Here is a 12,168-nt window from a genome sequence, read left to right on the forward strand (position 1 = left end):
GGAAGAAACAGAGGTGCAGTGTTTGAAAGCAATTTATAACATTACTTACACTGAGGCTTGAAAGTTACTATCCACTGCTTCATCTCGGACGTGTGCTGCTGCACTTCATTCCACTACAACAGTGAGAATGCAGATAGATCTCTGTGCCTCCAAAAGAATTGTTCTCAAAACAAATAAGTCTTTTGATCTACATGGTTAAAAACAGTTGATGAATCAACTTCAACACCCATCTCTGTTTCTAACATACATTCCAGCAAATCCCAAGATCCACTTATTTTAGTTTTGGGTACGGGCATTTCCTTGGATACATCTTCTTCTGTCCCAATATGGAAAACAATCATTTGTTCATGTCCTCATTCACTGTAATCCTCTTCCAACAGCAAAGACCTGGCTAATCAACCCCAATGGCCTTCCCTTGAATAAAGACGTATAAAAACAACAAAAAACAGTCATAAACAGAATGGCTCTTCACCCAATTCATCTACAAATAAAAATGGTATCCTGGCAGGAACACTAAATTAATCAAGCTGACCAGTCATTGTTACTACTAAATTTCACTTTTACTAATATTTCAGATATCAGCTTCTTTATTAAACTAAATAAATTATTGCTAGAAACTAATTATGATTAGCGATTTTAGTATCAAATGTGAAATACGAATGTAATGAACATCGAGAAGTGGTAAAAAAAAACTGGATGTTTAAATGTCATGAATGACTTAACACTAGAAATATTGTGGATCTGTTTATTTGTTGTACAGAAAGTGGCATTTTTAAATTTTAACAGAGATCATGATGGTAAACAGTGATAATTTATGTATGTGGTGTCTGACCTTTAACCTCACCTGAATGTACCCCTACTTTAAAATTTAATTATCAAAAAGAAAATTGGAAAGAATATGAAAATGATTTTGATACATTATTTGTCACATTACTTTTTACATTATTTCCTGAAACTGAAACAAGATCATCATGCACTGCAAACAAATAATGAATCTAATAATGGAGCAGAGACATTTCTACATTAATCAACTAATTCAAACATTGGAAAATGAAATATAAAAGCAAATAAAAACAAAACCCAAGATACTTCCTGTTCAAAACTAAATGGGTATTTGTATTGAAAACTATTCTGAAGAACATCGAATAATTAATTAATATTGCTTAACCATTAAAATAAACTTGCAAAATAGTGAAACATCCAAAAAACAGTTAAAACACAAGATATGAACACCCAATATTTTAATACAGTAATCAGTATATTAAATAAAACAATTATATAATCCAGTATTCTCAATTGAGAACTTTAACCTAAAAAGCTAACAAACAAAAATTTGGCAAATGAAATAGCAAAACCAACCGTTAAAACAGAAATAATCATCTCTGCTAAAAATATGTAAAATAGAACCAGATGAAGACACATAAAAGCGCTTGGAAATTGTTTAATCATTTACCAGCATTGTTTAACCTATCCATAATTTCAGGTTATATTCTGGCCTCTTGGAAACAAGCAAGTGTTCTTATGTTTCTAAAAGAAAGTAAAGTAGCAAAGAGAATTTTAGACCAAATTAGGCAAAATTTTAGAAATAATTGGTAATAAACTTTCAACACTTTGAGAGAACGTCAGGATTACCTGAAGTTTAAATTTCAGCGAACTATGGATTATCTAGTTAGATTAACTGAAACCATAAAAAGTGGTTTTAATACTGACTAATGAGCTATCACCTGCTTTCTTGATATAAAGAAAGCATTTGACATTTTATCATACTGGGACCTGACAAACACTTGAAGTCTAATTTTGTAAGCTGTTTAGGAAAGCCTTTGTGCCAAACATGGGAGAGTTAGCAAGTAGAAGTGGTGCAAAAGGAAACTGCATGATGACTCAACATGTACATTCAGAATACAAAACGACGGAAGGATGAGTATCATTTCGTGGTTAATTTGCGATTTATGTAAAAATTTATAATTAATGAATAAATAAAAATGTTTATCAAGGCTGCTCTATACGGTTTATCCAAAATAGCTAGGTAACTATCAGTATAAGTGTAGATCTGTTTTATTTTTTTGCTGATCATTGTTTGACAATTTTATCAACAAATTAAAACCTAAATGTGTATTATAATTATGAATAGTATTGTGCTATGCCTAACTTGACTTTCTTTTTTACAAAATCTACATGTATCGTTCAGGATGAAACTAGTAAAATACCAACTAGAAGAACTTCAGTTTCCTCATATATTGGAGGGAATAATATTCTAAAAGTTGAAATATTGTGGACACTGCAAATCATAGCACTGTTTGTTTTTGAATTTCACGCAAAGCTACACGAGGGCTAGCTGAGCTAGCCATTCCTAATTTAGCAGTGTAAGACCAGAAGGAAGGCAGCTAGTCATCACCATTCACTGCCAGCTCTTGGGCTACTTTTACCAACAAATAGTGAGATTGACCATCACATTATAATACTTCATGGTTGAAAGGGTGAGCATGTTTGATGTGACAGGGATTTGAACCTGCGACCCTAGGATTGCGAGGTGTTATAACCATGTGGCCATACTGGGCCAAAAACCATGACATCAAGCTGTTTGTATAGTTCGTGCAGTGGTCTACCTGACCTGTTTAATTATTGTATTGTCAGAAAAGAAGTGTTCCTACTTAACTGTTTAGACTGGCTCCCTGATGCAGACTTCCAAACACAGATGGAAAAAGGTCATCCCACAGAACTGGTGGACATTGAAATTTGTGGCTTCTAAAGATGGAGTAGCTGCTTCACAATGCAATATATCACACATTTCCACACTTTTAATGGTTATTTAAAGATACACCCCCTAGATTATACAGAAGTGACATATTTCTTATGAAGTTTTGTCATCACAGATGGCTATAAAATCTGGTAGGGAAGAGCACTCAAGGTCTGACCAGATATTAAGTTGAATGTACAAGCAGTTGGTCAGATGAAAGTGACAAACCCAGAGACAAAAATTCTTTGATGATCCATTGATTACTGCAAAGCTAGTCGTTTTTAAAGGGTTGCAAAAATGATAAATCCTCGTACAGTATCAGCCAAAGTCTCGTACTACCTTTTGTAGCCAAGAATATGGCAGAAATGGTGACTGAACTAATAAATATTTCAGATGTGAATAAGTTGAGAAAGGAAGTAAGACACCAAGGAAACTCATTCCTCTTAATGTTAGGAAAAAATAAACTTCAAGTGGCCTGCAGTAAAACAGATGGTGGGCATGGAAGCAAAACAGGCACTGACAACTACTTAAATATGTTCACAAGCAATGGAACTTAGGATGGCACGCAAAGAAACGACAGCTAAAGGCGCCAATCAAGTACTCACTGGTGAGAAATCTACAGTGTCTGAATCCACGTCAAATGTCAACAAGCCCTATTCTAGGTGCTTCAAATGAAACAAGCATTAATGATCTTGTAACACTGTCTGTATTCAGGTGGTTTCTTTCCAATAAAGTTCCTAAGCAGAAAGCTGTTTTTATAACTTCAATTCTGAAATGCAGTCTTAGACACTTCTATAAATTATTCTCTGCACCAGGCAAAACCGAGTATATGGTACATTGTGAGACTTGCTTTTGTTCTATTCTGTGGTCAGACTAGCAAAGCAGGGATTTTCAGTGAATTAAGCATTGGAAAGAGAAAATCTATCAGAAGGATAATGTGTGGCTCGAGGACTCGATTTAGAATCCCATTCAAAAATCTGGGGAAAGCTGATTATATGGGTATTAAACTAATTAAAATTAAAGTACAGAACAACGTTGTGACCATCTGAGGTCGTCTTCAGGTTAACAGAGTTTGCAACTGCAGTGAAAACACTTTGTTCATGGAACTGGTTGCCAATTGTTTACTAAATGACCAAATGAAGTGATGTGGCAAATTAGAACTAAATGTTATGGTATGATAATAGACGTGGCCCTGAAAAGAGGAGAGATAGAATACGGGTGCATTTTCGTGTACAATAATTTCATAAATATTGAATATAATTTGACGGCTTAGATTTAACAAAAAAAACATAAATTCGAGGATGAACGAAAAGGTTTGAAAGTGGATGAACCTCGTGGACACAATATTGTTGCCATAACAGTATGATTTTTAAACATTTTTACTAAATCAAGCAGCGGATTGACAAGTGAATTGGGCTGGGGTGTTAAGTTCACTCTAAAAGTTGACACCCAGATAGAAATCTAAGTTTACAGTTGTGGACTAAAATAACGACACTTTTACATGTTACAATAATGACTATTGCATATAAGTTTTCTGAATGTTAAGTAAAAATGTAAGTAATCAATATTTACCCCCGATTATTTGGTTACTAACCTAATAATAACAGCCTGAAAGTTTTGTTTTGAATTTCGCGCAATACTGCACGAGGACTATCTGTGCTAGTTATCCCTAATTTAGCAGGGAAAACTAGAAGGAAAGCAGCTAGTCATCACCACCCACCGCCAGTTCTTGAGCTATTCTTTAACCAACGAATAGTAGGATTGACCGTCTTATTGTAACATAACTACAGCTGAAAGATTGAACATGCTTGTTGAGATGGTGATTCGAATCCGCAACCCGACCGTCCTAACCACGTGGCCATACTGGACCGAAGTTGAAATAAAACTTTCGAAGTTAAAAGTATAAGAGTTAATTAACGTCTCTCAATGGAAAACATTTAATGCAGTTAAGGGTTAAATATCAATACAAATATGGATAAAAATAACGCTTACGTTGCAGAGTAAACCATAGCTTTGTATACAAAAATGAAGCGCAAAAACAAGACCAAATTGCTAAAAGTCGAAAACATTTTTCAAAAAATTTACATACCAGTTAAGGGGATAAGAAATGTATGATACAATCCAGCTTTATAAAGAGTGACGAATTTAAGGTTACGTGGGCACTACATCTTTTGAAAATTTAGATAGACTAATCAATGGGTCCCATGTATTCCCTATCTAAATACGCCACTGGTTACAAGAGTGATAGTGGATCTCTTAACATGGAAAGTGGAAGACATCTGTGACTGGTTGATTTCCAGTCAGTCAGTAATGGGTACGTAATAAATACATATGATTAATAATCCAGAGGAAATATTAACTGCTCTCCTGTTCTATATTTATATCTAGAGAGGAGTGTATTCTATAAGATACCTAAAGTAGAAGGTTAAGAATATGTATATACAGTGGAACCCCTCTAATCAGGCCAGTTTGTCTCAGTCCTTAAGGTGGCTGCTTTAGAGGGGTTCCACTGTGTATGCTTTTTTAGAGAGCACATTACATTCAGATCATGTCAGACCAAAGATATTAGGGATTCTTAACAAACGAAAGGTTACTATAAATATTCGAAACAAGGGTTAGATTGAAAAGTGAGTTTAAATGTATCTCAGAATGGCTGGTCGGGTATTAACACTTTTATTAATAAAACACCTGAAGATGTAGGAAGGTCGAAATGTTCTCTGCTTATCAGTAAGTGTTAATACCCGTACCGTCCGTTCCGAGATACATTTTTATTTTAAACGGGTCTTTCGTTGTCCAAGAAAGGAGTATATTATAAACAGGGTGAGTCAATTAGTTGGTCAAGTAAGTTTGTAGTGAAACAGTAAAGCACTGGAAAATGTTTTATGATCAGTAATGAAGTTGGGGTAATACTAATTCTTCCCACAATCTTTCTTTGTTTTATGATCAGTAATGAAGTTGGGGTAATACTAATTCTTCCCACAATCTTTCTTTGTTTTATGATCAGTAATGAAGTTGGGGTAATACTAATTCTTCCCACAATCTTTCTTTTGTTTTATGATCAGTAATGAAGTTGGGGTAATACTAATTCTTCCCACAATCTTTCTTTGTTTTATGATCAGTAATGAAGTTGGGGTAATACTAATTCTTCCCACAATCTTTCTTTGTTTTATGATCAGTAATGAAGTTGGGGTAATACTAATTCTTCCCACAATCTTTCTTTTGTTACGCTTATTTCTATTACTCGAAACTTTCTCTAAATTCTACCACTTAACTCTTTAGTTCATCTTCGTCCACAACATCAACTTTAAATAAAACTCATAGTTTTTCAGTTGTCGGATTCTCTATTTGAGTTCTACCAATGCACTGTCCAAAACACACACAAAATCAGTTTCAGTGTTTTTAATTATCAATTGCCTCATCACTTCCTTCATCAAAGGCTAGCCTTTTTTTATGCAAATGACTTTTTTTTATGAGTTCATCAATTTCATTAATTGTCGTCACCCATTTTTTAAAATTTATACAGTTCAATCCGATTCATCATAGCATCAACGTTGTCTTTTCCTTATTCTGGTTCAGACAATTTTGCACCGATGTTTTTCCACAATCACGAATGCCTTTTTTTGCCAATCTACTGCTGATTTCTGTAGGTAAAGTGAAAATTTACAAGCAAAACAGTACAGAGCATCGTCTTAATTGGAATGCATCAAATATTGTCGATGAATCGGTTCACCATTTAACAATTTGTATTTAAAATATTCCGCACTGAAGTGTACCACCTTCGTTAGTGTGGAAATACAGGACGTCACATTTTAAAGGCCCATTTTTAAGTTTAAAACGTAATCATATTATGGTTCAGAGTAATTGGTCAAAATGCCGGATTACTTCTTCTACAAATCTGCTGACTATCTGAACTTCCTTGAATGGCTGTAAGTGACTTGCATGTTCCTATATTACTGCTTCCATTATTTTTTCTTACTCTTCAGAACCAGCTGGGATGGTAAGTAGGTTAACTGTACTACTTGAAACTCTCTAACATCTTTTGTTTGTCTTGTTCTGTATCACAACAACTGTTAATTTCAATGTATTTTAGCGTAGGATCGGCTCTGTTTCTGGATTTCAGCTACAACTTTGCAGACTTTTCCCGCTTTCTAGCACTAGATGGTGTTTCTGTCCTACCTCACGCTGACGTTTTGGTCCAGTGGAACCTCTTGTTTCTAAGGTGCTAAACATTATTAGGTCTAATGAAATGAATGTTTTAAATGTGCGTGTGTGTGTGTATATATATATATATAATTATGATATATAATTCACAAAAATTAACAGTTTTCATATTTAAACTATGTAAAGGAATATTATTTAGTAACTAAAAGTGGTATTGAAGCAATAGTACGAACGCTCCTTAATCGATAATACATTTATTTATAATGATCACAATTACCAAGGGATGAATTATAAAGATATTCATGAAACATGACAATGATTGAGGTACCAAGGAACACAGTGTCATATGTTTCAAGGATTATTTGATATTTCTTTAGAATAAATGAAACAAGAATAAATACAATTCAAACAACAGCAAAAATGTTAAACATAGGTATAATCACATTAAAATTAATTGGACAGAATTACAATTGTGACGTATGTAAGACTGGGAGTTAAGGCGTCACGAGCCCACAGTTTACGTTCAGAAAGTGCATTCGTTCACATTCTGGCATACGAGTTGTACAGTATACTCCTATAAATAAGTATAACCCGAAAATCATCTACTCTAACTCTAAAAATATATCAAAACTTTTATTTTAGTAATAAGGTAATTCATAATTAAACATCACAATTTCTTTTGCCAATGAACATTGCAATGTTTATGTTGCATTTGGTTACACTTGAAGATAATAATTTAAGTTTATAACCAATTTTTAGTGTAATAACAAAACATACCAGCAGTACAAAATATATAGAATAATGTACATATTCTGCGTTGAAAGACGTTTCCTTTATTTGCGAAATTTTACCTCTCCTAAGCTCGAACTACATTGTACTAATACGGTGTTGCTCGATGTGAAAGCTCCGGTATGGGGTCCGAAAGCTCTGAGATAACAATCTATCTTAACGTATAGAACAGTTCGTGTATGATTCTACATACTAAGTTACCTACGTTATGAATATTTAAAAACGGTACGTAAATGATGAAGCAAGCAATATGTATTTTAAAAATGTCGGGTTGTACTACAAAAAATAAAGTTTTAGCGCTTTAGAAACGACTCGTCGATTGGTTGTTTTAGCCAGTTTTGTGACGTCACTGATACAAATACATCTGGTGAGCAATTAGCATTTGACAGAAAACATTGAAATATAAGAATAATTAGGGAGGAGATTAAGCCTAATGATTGTGTGGGTAACGGTAGTTAAATTAAAAATGTTGATCTGGTACTTAGTTACACTTGAGAAGATTTGGTTGTCCCTTATGTGAATTTTAATGTTTCATTGCATTTACAACATATTTATTTATTAAGTTATGCCAGAAATGTTAACTGAGGTGAGTGAAGTAAAGCCGAACCCATCTGACAATGAAATTTCTTATTTCTACAACTAGTGAGTGTTACTGTGGTCTTATTTAAGTTTGAGACTAAGTAATAATGGTAGGCCTGAATTCTTCCTAAAAGAACTAATTGGTTCTATTTGCGTTATGTCTATCACTGTTTTAATATTGATGTTAAATTGTACTCTTGTGAAGATCAACCTGATAGCATAAAATAAGCCATTAGTACATTATTAAAAGTTAATTGAATATATGATATTTATTATTGTTATAAATATTAATTAACATCTGATATACAAGCACCAAACAGTTGATATAATAAAATTATACAGCCAAGTCACACTGTTAGGCTTGTGATGCTGTATTAAACAATGTTCTTAACAGTAGGAATACTTTATTATATGGGTTAGTCAAATTGTGCATGTGTATAGCATTTTAACAGGTTTTATTTATTACTCTTAAGACCTCCATCTATATATATCTGAGAATTTGAACTTAGTAAATGCAAGATTGTCATTAATAAGTTATTACATGTGTGAAACTGTTAAGTACCACAAATAATAGCGCAGTAGGTCACATGGAACATTTCCTCATACTTTCTAGGCTTAGGATCTCATGGTATTGTTATTGGGTTGAGGAATAATTCGTGAGCGTTTTTTCAAGTTAAAAAAAAATATTCATAAATGAAACGCTTTCGCAAAATATTTCATGTCATTTGGTAGATAATTTTTTGCTCTAATAGATGGTGTGTTTGATTTTCATATGTCTTTAATTTTTGCTTTCATTTTCAGCTCATTAAATGGAATGTCAAGTGGACAAAATCGAGCATTTTCGACACCATCTGCTTTTTGCATTTAATTTCTTGCAATTTCGTTTAAAACAATGCGTACTATATACCTAGGTATTACATGAAATAAAGTATCATAATAAATGTTTTGGGTGTAATGTGTTCATGGATTGAAGTATTGTATAGTCTTGCATGTAATGCTTGAATGAAATTATTTAAAAACGCTCACGAATTATTCCTCAACTTAATATATCAGTAACATATACTTTTGTAGTGTCAGCATCTGGTAGTAAAAGAAGTACAGTAACTTCACTGGAAACTTAAAACAATCCAACAGTCACAATAACAAAAATATGAAAGTAAGTTTATTTCCAGTTTCTCAAAGTTGTGTGTACCATTGTGTATCCAGTTTCTCAAAGTTGTGTGTACCACTGTGTAAAGTTGAGGACAACAAAGTATTGTAATTCATGAGTGGATGTGATTGAAAATTATCTTTTCACATTATTATCTGTGAAATAGTTGATTCGCCTAACTTAAAGTTGCATGGAATATTATTTTTAGTTCCTTAAAATCTAAACTATCTGTATGTCGTTTGACACTTTTCAAGAAATACTGCAATTCAGTTTTTACGTTTCTACAAATGTAAGTATCTTAATATATGACTTTAAGAAATGGAAGATAAAAGGTGTTATAATTAACAACTACACCTGGACTGAAAATCATGTTTGTTTTTATTTGAACCTATGATAGTCGCTTCCGATCAAAGTAAGATATGTACGTAGAGCAAAGTTCAAAAATCAACCACATATAACTAAATATGCTATTATGTTCTAACGTATAAAGAGTAGAATGCGTAGTTTCATCAGTTGTGTGACCTCACTGTTAGCAGTAGTTTTTATCATAATTCCATTAATGCAAGAAACCAGGTTTACATTGTATGAACGAAACATCAAGGAACTGATACAGGTTATAAAATGTCTGTTTTGTCTTTTAAGTTAATAACTACATTCCAAACATTGCGAAAATGTTCGAGTTTCATTAACATGTGAGGATTAACAGCTTTAAGTTATCAACTTCCTTAAATACACTCACTATGATGGAGTACACATCATGTTAAATACACTCGCTATGATGGAGTACACATCATGTTAAATAATTTTTATATTTCCCCTCTTATAACACCTATAATAATCTTGTTGAAAATGCTGCATGAAATCATGCATTTTCATGTAACGTGTTAGGGAGCTCTAACACTGACCCGGAGTGACCTATTTCTGTTGTCATGGTAAACACACACACCTTGTACCGTGTATGCAACGGTTGAATCGTTTGTAATTATTTCAGCCTTAAAAACTATATTAGGTTAATTTCGTATAAAACTTCGAAGACGTGAAATTCATGGACTTGTACATATACCCATTTAAGGTAATGCTCACAGTAATGTGGTAAAATTTATATCAGTTTTCATAAACATTGTTTGTGAAAACACGTATGTTAAAAAAAAAAAAGTTGCTTACAGTGTGTTTTGTTTTTTTAGGTTGTTAATAATTTAGCCAACAGCAATAATAGTTGAACATGTTTGTTGACCGGTAATAAAATTTATAAGTTCTACATTGTTAAGTCAACTTCTATAATACACTTCTTAACTTCCAATATTCTATACTCCTGTCACCATTTTACTACAGTAATTTCGTATCAACGCATAAAGATACAGACCAGCGATTCTCAAACTTTTTATTTTCTTAATATCTGCCGCCTATAATGGGATCTGTAAACTGTTACCGTTTTGTTTACATGGCCTGCTGGTGAGAGCAGTCTACTTACAGTTTGGGGGTTGCAGTTTCGAATCCTAACACCGAACATGCTTAATCTTTAAGTAGAAAATTCTCAGAATATCTCAAACATCGTGTTTCATAGTTTAAGAAATAAATAGGCGGGATATAGGCGTTTCTAAAAGATAATAGAAAATGAGATATAAAATGTTTTTCTTCTAAAAGTAACAAAACTGAGTGAAAGTGGTCTATACCAAGTAAACAAAAAACTGAGTGAAAGTGGTCTATACCAAGTAAACAAAAAGTAATAAAACTGACTGAAAGTGGTCTATACCAAGTAAAAAAAAAGTAACAAACTGAGTGAAAGTGGTCTATACCAAGTAAACAAAAGTAACAAACTGAGTGAAAGTGATCTATACCAAGTAAACAAAAGTAACAAACTGAGTGAAAGTGGTCTATACCAAGTAAACAAAAAGTAACAAAACTGAGTGAAAGTGATCTATACCAAGTAAACAAAAAGTAACAAAACTGAGTGAAAGTGGTCTATACCAAGTAAACAAAAAGTAACAAAACTGAGTGAAAGTGGTCTATACCAAGTAAACAAAAATAACAAACTGAGTGAAAGTGGTCTATACCAAGTAAACAAAAGTAACAAACTGAGTGAAAGTGGTCTATACCAAGTAAACAAAAAAGTAACAAACTGAGTGAAAGTGGTCTATACCAAGTAAACAAAATATAACAAACTGGTGAAAGTGGTGTATACCAAGTAAAACAAAAATAACAAAACTGAGTGAAAGTGGTGTATACCAAGTAAACAAAAAAGTAACAAACTGAGTGAAAGTGGTGTATACCAAGTAAACAAAAGTAACAAAACTGAGTGAAAGTGGTGTATACCAAGTAAACAAAAGTAACAAAACTGAGTGAAAGTGGTCTATACCAAGTAAACAAAAGTAACAAACTGAGTGAAAGTGGTCTATACCAAGTAAACAAAAAGTAACAAAACTGAGTGAAAGTGGTGTATACCAAGTAAACAAAAAGTAAAACTGAGTGAAAGTGGTGTATACCAAGTAAACAAAAAGTAACAAAACTGAGTGAAAGTGGTCTATACCAAGTAAACAAAAAGTAACAAAACTGAGTGAAAGTGGTGTATACCAAGTAAACAGAAAGTAACAAAACTGAGTGAAAGTGGTCTATACCAAGTAAACAAAAAGTAACAAAACTGAGTGAAAGTGGTCTATACCAAGTAAACAAAAGTAATAAAACTGAGTGAAAGTGGTCTATACCAAGTAAACAAAAAGTAACAAACTGAGTGAAAGTGGTGTATACCAAGTAA

The sequence above is a fragment of the Tachypleus tridentatus genome, chromosome 10, assembly GCF_004210375.1.
Source record: "Tachypleus tridentatus isolate NWPU-2018 chromosome 10, ASM421037v1, whole genome shotgun sequence".
NCBI lineage: Eukaryota > Metazoa > Arthropoda > Merostomata > Xiphosura > Limulidae > Tachypleus > Tachypleus tridentatus.